Genomic DNA, 18,491 nt, shown 5'->3' on the forward strand with positions numbered 1-18,491 from the left:
TATTTGTGTCACAATTTATGCCGAATGATTTACCTGGATTATCTCAAATGATTGAACAAGATTTTTTATCGCTATTTTACAGATGAGAGACTGACTCAAAGTAGTCTATCTGAGACCACACAGTAGAGAGGCCGCTGGATTCAACACTCAGGAATCTATTCCCAGCTAAAGCCCCTATGGAACCTGAAGCCCACATTGGCTATACAGGCTCTAGGCTTTCTTCTAAGGAACCTCTCAATATCCTTTAAGAATTTCACTTTCTTGGATAAACAAAATGTGATATAAAATAGTATTCAGCCATTAGTAGGAATAAAGTACCTATACATGCTACATGGATAAATTTAAGATATTATACTCAATGAAGTAAGTCAGACAAAAAATAAAACATAGATACTTCATAACTCTTCTTACATGAGGTATCTAGAATAGGCAAATTCACAAAGACAAAAAGCAGGATTCATATTACCCAAGGCTGGGGGAAGGGAAGAATGGAAAGTTGGTGCTTAATGGCTACAGAGTTTCTGCATAAGTTGATGAAAAAGTTTTGGAAATACTGGTGATGTGGCACAATATTGTGAATGTCATTAATGCCACTGAACTGTAAATTTAAAAACAGTTAAAATTGCAAATGTATGTTATATACATTTATTTGTTTTCATGTTATAAAAACTTTCTTTAAAAATCCCTTTTCTACTTAACTTTTCTTTCCTATTAACAAAAAAACACACAACTGATTTTTATTACTTGCAAATAAGAACCTGCCTAATCTGCCATCTGAGTTCAAACTTAAGCTTAGATTTTCAACCTTTTTCATCCTTTGGCACACATAAACTACTGACTAAAATTCTGCAGCACACCAAACAACATATGTTTTTGCCAATCTGACAAAAAAATAGTTACAATTTTGATTCACTCACACTGGACAGCTATTGTGTTAGCTGTTGTCATGTTTTTATTTGACAATCAAAGGAAAAAGAGGTCAGTGCTTCTGACCAAATAGTCAGGTACTGCATGTTTTAAAAATTCTTGCAGCACACGGGTTGAAAATCACTGCTCTTGGTCACAACAATAATGACCAGCCCAAGTTACCCCAAAAACATACAAACTGAACAGATGAACAAAAGCTAGAGAGTAAACAATTTGCCTATTATAGACTAGATTTGGGAGAGTAATTTAATCTATAAATGAATTTTAAGAAGGAAGCACATCTGGCCCAAAGAAAAGAGACAGGTTGAGTTTACTTCTTTCTTTTGACCCAGCCCAGCACCACTCCCCCTCCTACAGCAGTGGTTCTCCCTCACCTTGCTGCATACTGGAATTACCTGGATCATTTTAAACATGAAGGACACCTGGGTCCCATTACCAGGCATTCTAATTCAATTATTGAAGGTATTGCCTGGATATAATGAGGTCTGGATGCTACCCAGGGCTGGTGTCACTGCCCTACAGCGGGGTTTGCTCTCCCAGGTTTTGAATGTCCTCCTGGGGACATGGCTGACAGCTCTACCACCTTAGATCATTGTTGCCACCAAATGGGGAGAAGGTTCTGATGCTCCACCCAGGGGTTCTCAATGAGCAGGTGGGGTTGAGTAGGCAGAGCTGGCTTGTCACAGGAAAAGCAAAGGCAGTTGTTCTTTTGAAAAGTGGCTCACAAAGCATGAGGGTCACCCTGCTGAGACTGCTTCTCCAGCTCACGATTTCTGCTCTCCCTCTTGGCTACACTGCCTTAGGGCACCCGCGTTAGACATCTCCCAGCCAGGCTCTCCCTGGTCCTGCAAGGCAGTGGGCTGCCAGTTTTGTGGTTTATTCCGAACATAGTCCTCACTGTTTCACAATAAACATTTCTGAGTAGAGAAAAGTTGTCATCAGATCTATGTTTAGAAAGATTGCTCTGACAGTGGGGTTTTTATTAGTACTATAATATCTTCCAGTCCACAAACTTTTACTGCACTTCTACATACCAATCACTGAGCTAGAGGCAGGAAATAAAAAATAACAATATGATGCAGCCCATCCTTTCCATGAGCTGGTGGGGGATTCAGGCTGAAAACCAGTAGACAAAGGTAAAATGTGAAGCCAAGGATGTGCCCAAGGTATTATGGGAGTTTGGAAGGCAATTCCTGAACTCACAACAGATGGCTGGGAGTCCGCCAGGTGCAGGAGAACTTCCAAGGCAAAGGGGTCAATGTGAGCAGACCCCAAAATAAGGGAGAGCCTGACAGAGAGAGAAAACTTCACTGCCAGGAGGAAAGGACAAGGTGTTGTGGAGCATAGTGTATAGGAAAGGAGTCACAAGAGCAAATGCTCATAAGTGCTTACTATGTGGCTGGCACTTGTGTGTGTGTGTGTGTGTGTGTGTGTGTGTGTGTGTACACAATTTTATTTTATTTACTCAATTCTCACAGCAATCTAATGAGATCATCCTCATTTTACAGATGAGAAAACCAAGTCACGGGCAGTATAAGTAACTGTCCAAAATCACACAGCAAGTGGCAGGCTCCAGATGAATATACTTACACTGCCACACTCTACTACCTGTGTGATTGATTACTGGAATAAGCCATGCTTAGGAGAGTGGATGTTATCATGTAGGGAAAGGGAGCCCCTGAAGAATTTTACACAGAGAGTGGGAACATCACATGCATATAAAGACAGAGTTGAGGGGGGAGATTTGAGGGGAGAAGTGTCCATTAGAAGGTTGGTTGGTAGCAGAACAAGAGAAAGAAGAGTTTGAACTAGGCCACTGTACTGGTACTAAGAGTGGAAAGAAGAAGATGGTCTTGAGAAAAATTCTGGTATTTGAATCAGTGGGACATGTGATTGATAAGAATTTGGTATACAGGCTGGAGTCAAGAATGCCATCCAGTGTTTAGGGGGAAGGATGATAGTCAGTTTGGACATGCTGAGTTTGGAGTGTCCCAGTGGGATGGAGGACAGAAAGTTGGATGTGTGGACTTCCACAATGGCTGTGTGGTCAATGGCGGGTCCAGGATGAATGCTACAAAGGGCCCCATTGCCTATGTCTTCCCATCCCTCTGAGCACCTCTCCACAAAATGGGTTATTAGTATTTGTCATATATCAAACTCTCCAAGGTCCTGAAACATTTATTTCTGGCTGACATTCAGCTACTTCTCTAAAAGCAGGCAAAGTTGGATTTTCACTTATCAAACTCGATTCATTATTCTAATTTAATATCTCTGCAACCAGAGTGGGAAGTTTTTTTAAGTATAAAGTTATTCTGATCTGAAAGACACAATTGCTTCATATCATCATGACAGGTCAATTTAGGAAGATAAGAGGCTGATAGCATAACTTCAAGGCTCATTTCTGAGAGCTAAAACTCATTCCAGGGGCTTGGGGCCTCTCAGGCAGTTTGCTGAAGTAGCAAAACTCCTTTGACTTCTGTTATAGATTCAGGTGAAGACATCTTAGCCAAAGAAATAGCCCCAAATACCAACCACCTCCCAGTGCTCTCTGGTTTTCCCCATTTCCGTTGCAGACAGAAAAAGTGGCTCCTCGATTGCCAGAGACACAGCTTTCCATGTGCTTCATTCCCCGTCTCCCCCAAGGAAGCCGCTTCCTTCTGAGCCAGCTTCCCATCAGCTTGCCCCTCCATCTCATCTCCATCCTCCACTCTGTTAGTCCCCACGCATCACATCAGGAATGCAAATCGACACTGATCATGCCACTGAAAGCTGTGGTTACCAAAAAACTTTGTCATTGGCTTGGTCTGACATCTCCCTCATCCATCTTTACTTTTAAACAGATGTAAGAAATCTCGAGGTGGTGGAAAAGCTAACGTTCTATTGGTGGATGTCGCAATAACTAATAGTTGTCTGTGCTGTAACTATTACCCCTTGTTCATCTGTAGGGAGCAGCAAAGTGCCCAGCTAACAGACTCATGTGGTCTCAGAAAGAGGTAAGTGGCCGGGGCTTCCAGGAAAACACTTTAAAGAGGGCCGACTTGGCTGAGAGTAAAAGCTTTTTGTCCCTTCACCCATTCTCTTCTTCCTGCTGGCATGTGGCTGTGACAGCTGGAGCTCCTCGGCCCTAGCCCCTGACCCCCAGGCTTCTTTTACAAGTCACACAACAATCGGATCATGTGTTTAAGCCACTGCATTTGAGTTTCAGTTCCTAGCAGCCCTGTGGCAGTGGAAAATAAGGAGACCTGGTGTGGCTTCCCCCAGCCTTGGCAGATGTTTCTTTGGAACAGCCATCAGAGCAGTGCATTGAAATTACCATTATGCGTGTCTGTCTTCCATCCTAAATAATGAGTTCCTTGAAGGCAACATTCACGGTTATGTAGCAGCACCTGGCAAGGTGAGAACTCTGCAAATGTATGTTGAATGAACACGTGAAACGGTGCTGGGGTCTGGTGTCAATGACTGAGTCCCTGGAATTGGTGAATTAATCAAGCTACGCACCATCAGCCCTATATGTAGGATGCCATTATCTTTACCAAATGTCTCCATGCAGTGGTGGTGGTGTTGAATCAATGCCTCCTTGGGGTGAGCAAAAACCCTTCTTGGGCATTAAAATGTTCCGCCATAGTCACTCACTCAATGAAAAAGCATTATATGTTTTACAGTCTAGTCCACTTTTTCACCAAATTTGTATTGAGGCATCTCCTAGCACCTGATAACTAACCTTAACATCTGCTTTGTTAAGATATGAAATGGCCTCATTGCCCCATTTCACTGGTGAGAAGCCCGAGGTCCAGAGGGTGAAATGACTCCCCAAGGTCGTGTGCCATTCCATGGGAAGCCGGGAGTCTGACCCCAGTTATCCTGCTGCCTTTCTACTTCATAGCCACTTGGGAACTGGGGCTCAAATGTCCTCAATTCCAAAAGCAAAAATATGGCGCAATGAATGAGGCCTATGTTTCCAACCCTATGCTCTTCCCACCCCAAGTGGAGAAGTAGGAGTGGGGAGGGAGAGGGGCCAGGAGCCACCGGCAGTCTGAAGCCCCCAAGTCCCTCCTAAGGCCTAAAAACGCGTGCAATTGCCTAAATTAAAATCAATATGTTGCTTGGTTGGAAGGCTGTGCAATTGTTTTTGAAGCTGGGTATATTATGTTCTAAATGTTTAATCTGGCAGAGGCCATAAAAGACGAGTTCCAGGCCATTTGAAGCTTATATTGCGAACAAGATGGTCTGGGAGGCGGCTAAAACCAATAAGTTGACAGCAATCCCAACAGAATGGCACAGACAGATTGATCTGGTTTTGACATGGGTGCTAGAAAGCAATCTGGGGTGAAAGAGGCTCCTTCATTGACATGAGAAAGGCAGTGATAAAAGCAGAATGGTCAGCTGTCAGATCTTGCTTTCTAATGCTTGGGGAGGCTTCGCTGAGATGGCAGTAAAAATCAATATGTCTAAGGCAGACATGTTGACTCGTGGCGCCAGACGGTCAAGAGGGGTAAGCCGTTGCTCCAAATGCTGAGAGATGACCATTTAGCAGGCACAAGTCTAATGTACTCTATGCCTGAGGGGGGAGACCCTCCAACTCAAGCCTGTAGCTGAAGTAAGCACATACATGGTCCCAGCAAGGGATCCTCTTCTTGAAGGCTTCCCAACTGAGGGGAAAAGTATAGCATGGTGATTAAATGCTCAGGCTTAAGTGTTAGAGAAATATGGATTCAAATCCTTTTTTTTTTTTTTAACCTATTCAGTACATGCCTCTTTTAATCTGTCTAGGCCTCTGTTTCCTCATCTATTCCATCCCTCAGAGGAATAGAAGGAGTACTGGTCCACCAGCACTGCTGTGAGAATTAAATAAGATAATTGGCACAGTAGTGTTGACTAAACGTTATCTGTTCATATTAAGGTTTTCAGGATGCAAAAGAGCATGGGCCCGGTATAGCAACAGAGAAATGCCTGGAAAGGTCACACCCCGGCCTCCCTAATGTGTGCAGGCATTAGGTACCTTCTTGGCAATGGACAATGTCTGGTACCTCTGTTACTATTATGCCAAGGCTGTGACATTAGGGTTGCACAGCAGAGCTTTAAAAAAGAAGCTCCCAGAAGTATACTGAGGGTTTATTAGATTGAGCCCTCCTCCTGGAAATAGCCTCGGGGAACAAGGCACTTCGTAGATGTCAGACTTGATTTCTCGCAACTCCTTGAACAAACGGAGGTACAGAGAGGGCAGGAAATTTGCTCAGAGTCACACAGCAACCTTGGGAGGAGGCAGAAACCATGTTTTTTTCTAAATTTGAATTTCTAAATCCAGTATTCTTTCTCCCACATCACAGCTGTGCCCTTATTTATAGAAACAGAAATAAGATTGCAAAGGAAATGTTTAGCTTGCTTAAGAAAGCCAACAGTTTCAAGAGTCTATAAAATTATGTTAATTCAACCCATCTGTCTATAAAAACTTACTACATTAATCACAAATGTTGTTACCTGTTCATTTAAAGAAGAACAATTATGCAAAATCGCTACTTATAATGCGATGTTATGCCAATAGTGCGCATCATCTAGTTTTTTACTGACAGACATCACTGTGTAGTAGTAAATATGGGAGTTTTGAGGTCAGAGAAATGGATTCAAATCCTATTTCTACCATGTGCCAGTTCTGTGGCCTTAGACAAGCTCCTTAACTTCACTGAACCTCAATTTCCTCACAAAAAAACTGTTTTCGATGCCAATTTCAGGGTTATTGGGAGGATTAAATGAGATAATATACCAGTATGTAAGACATCTAGAACAATGCCTGGTATCTAGCAGGTACTAACTAATAGGAGCTATCATCATTCCTAGGAAATAACTATCATCATTCTGTAAAATATGCTCCAATTCAGACATATTACTAGTTCCAATAAGCAATTTTCACTAAACACAGCCTTCTGATAAGCCAGCTATTTCATTTTTAGGAATCCAGCCCAAGGAAATGCTCACATCGGTAGGGAAAGATGTATGTGTTAATGATATAAACTACAGATGATTTATAAAAATAATGGGAAATGGGAAACAAACTATATGCATTCAAAGAAAAATGGTGACATTATGGTTTATCTATATGAGAACAAAGGTTTTCTATAAAGAGCCAGATAAAAAGTATTTTTAGGCTTTGTGGGCCATACAGCCTATGTCACAGCTACTCAGCTCTGCTGTTGGAGCACAAAATCAGCCACAGACAATATGTAAAAGAATGAAAATGACTATGTGTAAAAAAAACCAAAATTTTATTTACAGAAACATATGGAAGACCAGATTTGGCTTCAGTATTTGCTGACCCTTGATGTATGTGGTTAAATACTTTAAAACCATTAAAAAAAAACAATTAAAGTAAACCTGCTTGTATTTAGACATAAAGATATGCACCAGGACTCCGACAAATCATAAAAAAGGCAGATAATGCAATAAATTGGGGGAAGAATATGAATAGGGAATTCATAAATGAGAAAATTCAAAAAGCCAGTTTGAAAAGTTGCTCAACTATCTAAATTGATTAACTTCTCTAAATGCAAACTAAAACTAGAGGATTCTATTTTTATCACCAAATCTGCAAAATTTAAAACACTGACAAACTCAAGTGTGGGTGATACTGTAGAGAAAAGAGTGCTCTCACACTGTTGGAAAAAAACATAATGAGGACGATCACTTTGGGAGGTCCTTTGGCAGTCCATTAAAACTGTAAATGTGCATATCCTAGGACCCAGAATTTCCTTTTCTACATCTCTACCTCAGGGAACCACTTTAATATGCATGCAAGAAGACTGGATAAGGAAACTAATTGAAGCATTATAATAACACAAAATTGAAAATAGCCTAAAGGTCCATTAATAATGGAATGGACAAATATGCTCAATACATTTATGTGATAGAATGCCATTCAGAAGTTAAAAGGAATAAAGCAAATCTATGTTCATAGGTATAGATGGATCTCAAAAACACAATGGCAAGTTTCCAAACAATCTTTACAGTATGACACAAATTAGGTAAGAACATGGACACAAACAACAAACAGTACAATACATTTACTAGGAAGACATGTGCATGTGTGCAAAGATATTTAAACAAAAATCTGGAAGGATAAGCACTAAACTCAAACAATAGTTATTTCAAGGCACAGGGGAGAAGAGCAGAATTAAAAGTGGTGCCCAGCCTGGCCAGTGTGGCTCAGTGGCTGAGCACTGACCTATGAACCAGGTCTTGGTTCGATTCCCTGTCGGGGCACATGCCCAGGAGGCAGCTGATCAATGATTATCTCTCATCATTCATGTTTCTTTTTTTTTTTTTTTCATCATTCATGTTTCTATCTCTTTCTCCTTCTCCCTTACTCTCTGAAATCAATAGAGTGCCCAGCCCTGGCAGGTGTAGCTCAGTTGGTTGGGCATCATCCCTGTGCACCCAGAGGTTGCTGGATCTATTCCTGGTCAGGGCACCTGCCCCATTTGAGGACTCGATCCCCAGTAGGGTGCGTGCAAGAGACAGCTGATCAATGTTGAGCTCTCACATCAATGTTTCTCTCTTCTTTCCTCTCTCTCTAAAAGTTCATTAAACTATTCTTTTTTTAAAAAAAAGTGGTGGCTAAAAAAGACTTTAGCTTTACCCATAATGTTCTTATTTTGTGAAAAGAATATATCTATGTATTATTCTATAATTAAAGTAAATTCAATTAAAAAGGCATTTATGATGTAGTAAATGAATAGTCAAGTTACAAAATCATAAAATATTTAAAATTATTATATATTGTAAGTTTGTGTGTATGTGTGTCTGTCTGTCTGTTTGAAAGGGTATATACCAAACAGCTAACAGAAGTATATGGTTGTGGAATAGAATTGGGGCCTGGGGAAGGATAATATTATTAGTCTGCTCAGACTGCCATAAAATAATACCATGGAGTGAGTGACTATTTCTCATAGTTCTGGAGGCTGGAAGTCCAAGATCCAGGTGCTGGCATATTTGATTTCTTGTGAGGCCTCTCTATCTGACTTGTAGATGGCTGCCTTCTTGCTTTGTCCTCAGTAGCCTTTTCCCCAGAGTGTGTATGGGGAAGGGAGTTGCAGGGGGACTGAGCTCTAAGAACACTAATCCTATATTATCAGGCCCCCACCCTTTGACCTCATTTAACCTTTGGAGGTTTATCTCCAAATACAGTTACACTGGGGAGTGGGGCTTCAACATATGAATTTTGAAGGCATACAAACATTCGGTCCAGTCCATATAGATACTTAGCTTCTGTTGGTAAGAAAGTGTGGTGTGGAGAATGTGGTTCTGACCCTAGCTGTGTCACTTTAGAGCTGAAGGACCATGGAAAAGTCAAGTTCAGTTTTTCCATATGAAAAATCTGGATAATAGTAATATTATCCAATATGACACTTCCTGAATGCCTGGTACTCTTATTAGTACTTTATATAGATTAATCCATTTAACCCTCACTTCAACCCTGTGAGATAGGATAATATTCCCTTTTTAGAGATGAGGAAACTGAGGTACAAAGAGGTTCGGTGACTTCCGTATGTCACAATGCTAAAACATCCAGAGACCACAATTATAAGTTATAACTAGTACTGTAAGTGTGTTATTGCTATTTTTACTTTATATAATATGTACAGATACATATAAGTTTTACATTCATTGAATTTTTAAACTCAGAATATATATGTATACATATACATATATGTGTGTATATAGTACATATACACTGAGTAGCCAGATTATTATGATCTCTGAACACATAATAATCTGGCCACTCAGTGTATATCCTATATAATAAAAGGCTAATATGCAAATTGTCCCCTCGACCAGGAGTTCGACCAGCAGGCAGGCTGGCCAACCGCCCATGTTCCCTCCCCCTGGCCAGGCTGGCCGGACCCCACACATGCATGAATTCATGCACTGGGCCTCTAATATATATATATGTATGTGTGTGTGTGTACACACACACACACACACACACACACACTGAGTGGCCATAGTATTAGTTTCCTATTGCTGCAGTAACAAATTGCACAAGTTATGCTTTAAAAAATAAAAATAATGCTATAGCTATGGAGATCAAAAGAGTAAAAAGGAGGTGGTGGGGGCTGCATTACTTCTGGAGACCTTAGAAAAGAATCATCTCCTTGTGCCTTCCAGCTTCTAGGGGCTTCCTTACATTCCTTGGCTCAGGGTCTCTCCTCCATCTTCAACGTGTATCACTCTAATCTCTGGCTCCATCACCACATCTGCTTTTTCTGACTCTGACTCCTCCTTTGTCTCTGTTGTAAGGACTTTGTCATTATATTGGGCTCACCCAGATAATCCAAAATAATCTCCCAACTCAAGAACCTTAAATTAATCATATCTTCAAAGTCCTTTTTGCCATCTAAGGTAACATATTCATAGGTTCCAGGGATTAGGATGGGGTCATTTTTATACATCTATAATGTATACTGATTAACAGCAGATTTGCCTCTACAGCACTTTATACATAAAGTATATTTTCATTCTTATACCTTTTAATGGAATAAATCTGAGCTCAGGAAGAGGAAATCTGGCTGAGCCTCCTGCCCAGGAGAGGAGGGGTCCAGGGAGGTCCCATCCCATGTCTACCATATGGCCAGGACTCACTGATCTAGTCCAGCCCAGCAGAGTGAGAAGAAAAAGTGGTGACTCGCTGGGCACAGCAGTCCCCTGCATCCCACAGCACAGAAGATATTTGATTGGGGATAGTAGGACGACCTGAGGAGACCACCCCCACCAGTGAGTCAGGCAAATAGATCTGGATAGAATCAAAGGGCCGCTTGCCACACTGGTCCCAAGGCTGGGTCTGCATCAATCCTGACACAGTTCTCTGACACCTCTTGCTCAGAATTTGGCAGTTTATCCTAAAACAGCTTTACTATAACCAACCTAAACACTGAGCCTTCTGCTTCAGGAAGGAAGAAAGCCTTGTGGTTTCTTTGAAAAATCCTTGCATCTGGTGTTCAGCTGTAATAGCCTCAATGGGGCTACTAAGTTGATACTGTTTCTTCTTGAAAACACTCCCCTCACAATTCCATGCATTTTAATTTCCAATCAGCAATGCTTTGTCAAGGTACCACAGTGCTGCTGAGTGACAAGTCTCAGTGGCTGCTGTATAGACCCTCAACTACCTCCCATCTGAGCATGTTTCAAGAGACCATCTGTAGTTCTGAGCTATGCACCCACTCACGCCCCTTCTGCTGGGTTGCCCAGCTTGACCCAGCTCCCGCCATGTATAAGCCCCATCAGGATATTCCTTTGCTTTGACTTTCAGTCTCTGCCAGACCTTTTTCTAGTAGTTCAAGAGAAACATGTGGGAGGTTGGTAAATATGCTCAACTCACAATGTTTTCCTCTAGCTGCACTAGGCAGGGGAATCTAGGCCACACTAGGAGGGCATAGAGGGAAGGTAAAGGCCAGAGAAGCCAGTCTCCCTATATGTCCTGCTGGCTGCCAATTGGTCAAGAGAGAGGCAGGTGACTCCCATATGAAAAAGAAGCCTTAAGCAGACCAGTACAGTATCTTTGTCACTAACCTTTTCACCATATCTTGATCAACTCACCTCTACTCAACTGAGTCTGAGTTTCCTTATTGGACCAGTTTATGGAACAACTAACATCCCTGATAATAATCCATGCCACTGTCACATGCATTTCTTATAGGTCATCATTAAGATTCTTCCAGATTAAAGAGTCTACAACATTTTACTGAGGCAGCTCTGAATTATGCATGAAAAAAAATGAACCTACACCATGATTTTTCAAATCAAAATTATTCAAAGTAAAAAGTTTGCATGAATGAATTTTCTGGATTGGTCAAAAATGTGATGGTTTAAATATGTCTCCCATTCCTTCATTCTTATACAAATCTTTTAAAGGAAATGGGTTTTAAAAATTGACAAACCGTATATTCTTTCTGGAGTCAACTTGGAATTCCTGTCTTGTAAGATACAACACACTTCTTAATACTCTAAACCATATGGCTAAGGGTTTTTTTCCCCTCATTTTAAATATGATTTACAGTCATAAAATGTAACAAACTTTCACAGGACCTAAGATGTAGGAGCATTGAAAAGAGAAGGGATGACTATGAATTAAGAAAAGGGGATATTTATTGAGTATCTATTGATATTATGTATCAGGCACCATACCAGACACTTTCTATGAGACAGAGGTTACCCCTGAATTTCAAAAGAGAAAACACACTTAGACATGTTACATAAGTGACTCAGGTCACATAGCTAACTATGCAGATGTTGAGATTCACAATGTCTCCAAATTCCATGCTAGTTTTCTTTGTACCATCTCTGTAACATGTTAAAGCAAGGTAAGTTTTCAAATAACCACAGAGAAGAGGGTGTTAGATGTGACCATAAAATCTTCAAGTTAGCAATATGAAAGATTATCACAAAGTCAGGTTTAGTTCATTATAACTGAGCTTCAGTTCTCTCAACATTTAACTGAACATTTATGAGTGCATTACCCAAGGGAGAAAGTCCAAACTTATAAGCATATTCTTGGAATTTGGCCATGGAAGCCAGGCCAAGATTCCATTTTCTCCCCAAAATGCCCAGAGGTCCTTTATGCCTCCCATAAGTCTGTTTCTCATTCTCCATTCCATCCCTCCATAAATAACTCTGTGCCTTCCAGAATTCTCACAGCCTGCAGGGCTAGAGGAATCACAGGAGACTATGAGGAGGAGCTTTGCAAAGACATGTGACTGAATAACATCATCCCCAAGATGACGCCAAGAGGTGGGAGAAGCAGTGATTCTGTGGTTTATTGTCCAAGGCTACATTTTGTTGGATTGTCCACACTTGCCCATTGCCTTCACAATACTATGAAGAATTCATATTGCAAAGAATGGGCCTATAGCCCTATTCTCTTTTCTACACTAATATGTCATAGATTCTGTTAAAAGTATTAAATTTGATGAATATTGAACTTATTTAAAATGAGGAAGCAAAAAAAGAAACTCATTCAAATAGCTTTAGTATCAAGAGGCCTGCCATCTCTCATGAGGCAGGAATTTCAAATTGATTCTACATGTAGGTGTCTTAACTTCACACTATTGACACTTTGAGGCAAGTCATTCTTTGTAGGATTACACAGTGGAGTGGTCTGTGTCCCTCAATCCCACCACCCTTTCCCTAGCTAACTTCTACTCATCCTTTAGGTTTCTGTTTAAATATCACTTCCTCTGGGTGGTCTTCCAGCCTTCTTGAAGTCTGGATGACATATCCCTTCCAATGTGCTCCCACAGCACCTGAACTTCCCCCAGTGAGCCTTATCCTGTTATGGTCTGCTTACTTAAATGATGTGGCACAGAATGTACATCATGTTCTGATCCTCAGTCTGTTCTATCTGTTGCTTTCCCAGTCTAACTCCTCATTTGTTGCTTTTGTGCCCCTACAGTATCTTTGCCAAATCTACCTTCACACCTTCATAATGGGAACCCACTACCTATCAAGACCTCCATCTTATCAGCTGGAGAGTTAAAAGTGTGTACACCTAGTAACCCCCGATCTTGCTTCTTATAATCTTGTCTTGACCCTGGCTTTCCCCTGAGGGCCACCACTGTCAGAATGACAGATAGATGTGAGCAGCTCAGAATTGCTTAACATTCTCAACCCAAGCTGACCTCTTCCAACCACCCAAATTCTTCTGAGTTCATATCTCCTTGGCCAGTCAGCTGTACAAATTCAGGAAATACAGACTCTTGATTCTGAATGAGAGATGAGGGATAAGAAAGGCAAACCACAGCAGAGATGAGTACATCTCTTTTGGGCCCAGTGTAGGTGACTAGGAGTGGGTCTGGGTCCTTGCCCCCACTCAGCAGGGAGCAGAGTATCAACTAGGCAACCTCTAGAAACCAGCCCTCTGCTCCTGCCCAGGTTGTATAAATGCTCTTGAGATACCAAGTGGAGGCAAACTCAGCATATACCCTTGGGAAATCCAAATGTGTGTACTAAGCCACAAACCTGGTCATTTTCCCAATGCAGTTATCATAGACTGAATGTTTGCATCATCCCCAAATTCGTATGTTGAAGCCCTAACCCCAACATGGTGGTATTTGGAAATGGGGCCTTTGGGAGTTGATTACAGTTAGAGTAGGTCATGAGGGTGGAGCACTCACCGATGGCCTTAAAAGAAGAGGAAGACAATAGGTATCTTTACTGGCAGGCACTGAAAAAAAGACCATGTGAGGATGGAGTGAGAAGGTGGCCATCTGCAAGCCAGGAACAGAGCTCTCGTCAAGAACCAAATTGGCTGGCACCTTGATCATGGACTTCCTAGTCTCTAAAACTATGATAAATAAATATCTGTAGTTTAAGTCACCCAGTCTATGGTATTTTGTGTATGGCGATCAGAGCAAACTAATACAGCAGGTGACCCAGGTAAAAGTTCATGCATACAAAGGAAAGATGGGAAGGAAAGTAGCAGAGTAATCCAGTCTGCTTGCTCGCCTCAAGGCTCACCTAGCTCAGGTTACCCACCCTTGCATACACAGGCAGCTCAAGTAAACACATTTCTCTCTCCAAAGGAGGGTTTCCCTGCTGCCATGCCAGGCTCTTTGCTCTTCCTGAAGCCAAATTCAGACCTTCCCACACCCTTCCCAGACATCCCCACCATTTCTCAGAAGGGAGCAGAGACGACTACATCTGGCCAGCAGCACTTACTACTTTAGATGCAACTTCAGGGTCTCTCACGGAAGAAAGCTTGTCTTCCCCAGGGACTCCTGTCTCCACTCTCACTCCCTCTAAATCATTATCCACACTGCTGCCAAGGGTTCTGTCTAGAACAAAAATCTGATCTTGTGGCTCCCCTACTTAAAAGCCTTTGAATGAATGCCCACTACATTTAGGGTAAAATCTAAACCCCTTCATTCTACTGCTCCTGCCCTCTTCCTGGGACTGTGGCTGACCACTCACCACATGCACCCTACAGTACACATCTCACATCTAGAAATTCCCCCAAAGGTACAAACTCGATAGTACTATACCATTGCCTGTGCCCATCCCTCTGCCTGGGAAACCGCGCCCCCCCCCTCCGCTCCCCCCCCCATCTTCATCACATGGGAGATTCCTTAGTGGTCCTTTAAGAATCAGCTCCACTTCTCTGAGAAGTATTCTACGACCTACCCATTCCACTCCATACCCCCCAGGATGAATTAGTTGCCCTTCTTCTATATTCCCACATATCATATGCTTGCCCTTAATATAATCACAAACTTCTGCATGTCTTCTCCCTTCACCTTTAAGTCAGGGCAATAATTAGTCTTTATTTGTAGCCCCAACCCCTGATCAGGGCAGAGCCTGGCACATAGTAGGCACTCAATAGATGGTCTTTGAAAGGATGAATGAGTGACCTTTGATGACTGAGATAATGCACAATCTTATCATTATGACAATTCCTATCCCTGAATATAGACCACGATCTGGTTAACATTATATTAACATCTCTGTATATTCCCTCCAAATCCATGAACTATAATCTAAGTTTGTATTGTACAATATGATAACAGCTTGCCACATGTGGTATTTAAGTTATATTATATTAACTAAATTAAAATTTTCTTGGTCACACTAGCCATTATTGACTATCCTATTGGACATTGCAGATACAGAACATTTCTATTATCACAGAAAGTTCTATTAGATAGTATGGGTCTAAGACAGGCATATGAATTGGGGATATAAATCAGAGACTATATATATCTTTGTCCTCAAGGAGATCAAAATCTAACCTAGTTGATTCTGATTCATCAGAAATTAGCCAAGCATTTCTGTCTCACCTATGGCTCTGAATATTCATTTTTTATGTATATAAATTATTTCTTTGTCATGATAAAGTAAACCATCATTTTAAAATTTCTTGCTCCTTAAAATTATCATTTTCTTATAATTGCTATATGGCTCACTGATTTACAAGAGTGTTAAGAGATTTAATTAATGTTTGTTTCGAGCTTTGCCTGTCAAGGTTGTTATTAGAGGATCCATGGAGATTCTGTTGGTAACAAAAAGTTTAGTGGAAAACCCTAATGTATTCAAATAGAGGCACACAAATAATAAGAAGAATTATCTAGTCAGATTTACTTTACCACTTATTTTTATCAAGTATTTATTGAGCATGCACCATGTTTGGTAATGAATTGTGGAAGGAAAACGTGGTTCCTGCTTGTCATTACTTGTCATTACTTCCTAGTAATGACATCCCTGAAAATGAAGCTTAAAGGAGATGAACTTGAGATGTGGAAGATATTGGCTGGTGGTTCATGCTGTCCCTGCCTTAATAGGATCACCATAACACTGATTGTGTGGGTCCAAAACTGAATTATGCCCATATACCTAAAAGAGATGGATACCTTCTTCTTCTTCTTCTTTCTTCTTCTTCTTCTTCTTCTTCTTCTTCTTCTTCTTCTTCTTCTCCTCCTCCTCCTCCTCCTCCTCCTCCTCCTCCTCCTCCTTCTTCTTCATCATCATCATCATTGCATCACAATGACAATCACCAACATTTAGATGGAATTACTACTCTAAGTCATCAATCATATACATATATCAATTACTTGCCAAATGACCTACCACTAATTTTTGCATCTCTTTCATAATCAGTGTATCTTGGGAACCTGCTTTAGAAGCCGAGAGGTTGCTTGGTGGGCCCTGATGGCTGTAGTGAGCATCCATGGGATATCTAGCACCACCCAGCTCACCCTACCCAATTTACATAGTTCCTAGTGCAGCTTCTGAGTTATTTCATTTACTTCACCTTCTAGACACTCAGGATTGGTCCTGGATGGATAGATGACCCAAATGGGCCATAAGCCTCCTCCCAGGGATATCTGACCTGGGACAGGAGAAAGGACAGTGACTCTTTTTTTCCAGTGGTGGGTGATATAAGGTAAAAACTCAGAATCTAGGCTGTCCATTTTCTCTACCATTTGAAGAAAGTGTGTGGGAAAAGAGATAGAAGCCAGCAACATGGGAAAGGCAGGGAAAGTCTTAGCCAAGTTCAAGCTCCTGATCCTCTGGTGAGCTCAGTTCAATCTCATCTCAGATGCTCCTATCAGTGTACAGTCATCTCTTCCTTGGATTCCAGGCCAGTAAATATCCCTTTTCACCATAGGTTGTTCAAGTTAAATTTCTTTCACTTGCAATAAAAAATGTTCTGATTAACACAGTTGCCCTCAGAATATGGCCCAAACCCCTTGGCACAGAGCAAAGGCCCTACTTAACCTGGGTCTCACCTTCCTCGCCAGTGTCATCTCCAGTCATTTTCCCTGTCTCAGTGCCCAGAACACACCATACTCAATCTCTTCTCTGGACTTTCTTGCATACCTCTCTGTATTTTCTGCCCAATCAAAAGCTCAAGGATAATAGGGGCTGCATCTGTTTTATTCACCTCTTTATTCCCAGGGACTAACAAAGTGTCTGTCCTATAGCTTGTGCCCAGTAAATATGGAATAAATTCATGGGTAAATTCATCAACAGAAACTGAAGAGTCCTGAGGAACTTTACACCCAACCACTCGTGAGTGCCTGTGAAACATCCCTGCCTGCATTTCTCTAGGTCAAGAATACTCTGTATTCCTGATTTTCAGACCCACTTCCCTGGACAATGCTGGGAACTCAGTGACAAATCTGGCCATAAAGGACTCCCCCTTTAAGCTCATTGCAAATCTCCTTCAATCATCAACCCATGGTTAGGTTTCAGCCGCAGCCAAGTGAATGTACACGAATATGCGAGATTCGCCAGCTTGACTGAGGCTTGATGGACTGGGTTCTCCTAAACTCCTTTTTACTGACTGCCTTTTACTAACTTCCCATTTTATGAACTCTTGGGATGTTTTTACAGAGTGCTGATCTCATTCTATGACATTTGTATTCTTCCTCATTTCACTCATTTGGCTTAAAGCTCTAGGGTTTCCATTCCCATCCTTTAAATAACTACACCAGCAGCAGCAGCCACAGCTTCAGTGACAGGGCCAGCACCATCACCTTGGTGGTAGCAGCAACAGCAAACTCATGGTGGGGTGGAGAGTAACTGTTCTTTAAGATTTTTTGCTCTTCTTCATCATTTACATCCACGCAGACCCCTTTTATCAACTCCCGTCCTCTTCGTGCCCTGCCTTGCCCTCTCTTCACTTCCCTGTGCTCTCAAGATCTCTGCTAATGTGGTATTGGAGGCTGCTGGGGATCAGAAGATAGGAGAGAACAAGAAGAACAAAGAGAGGTCACTAAAAGGAGAACGTGCTTGAACCTCTCCTTCTGTCCCCACTCAAGAGCTCTCTTTCCCTGGGTCCCAATCCTTTTTCCCTTATCCCCCCAGTCCTCCTTAAGCAGGATGGCACCTGAATCTGCCTTCCCTGGCTCTCCAGTGCCCCACTTTGATGGCAGAGTCCCCAGCTTTGCCACTGACAGTGTGGAGCCCTTGGCTGGCTGCCAGGGTGCTCCACTCCTCATTACTCTTCTCACTGCAATTCATTTCCCTGTGATTTGGAGACAATTAGGATGCCAACAAACAGCTGGCCCAGCCCTGTTGGG

Source organism: Eptesicus fuscus, chromosome 13, assembly GCF_027574615.1.
Source record: "Eptesicus fuscus isolate TK198812 chromosome 13, DD_ASM_mEF_20220401, whole genome shotgun sequence".
Taxonomy (NCBI): Eukaryota; Metazoa; Chordata; class Mammalia; order Chiroptera; family Vespertilionidae; genus Eptesicus; species Eptesicus fuscus.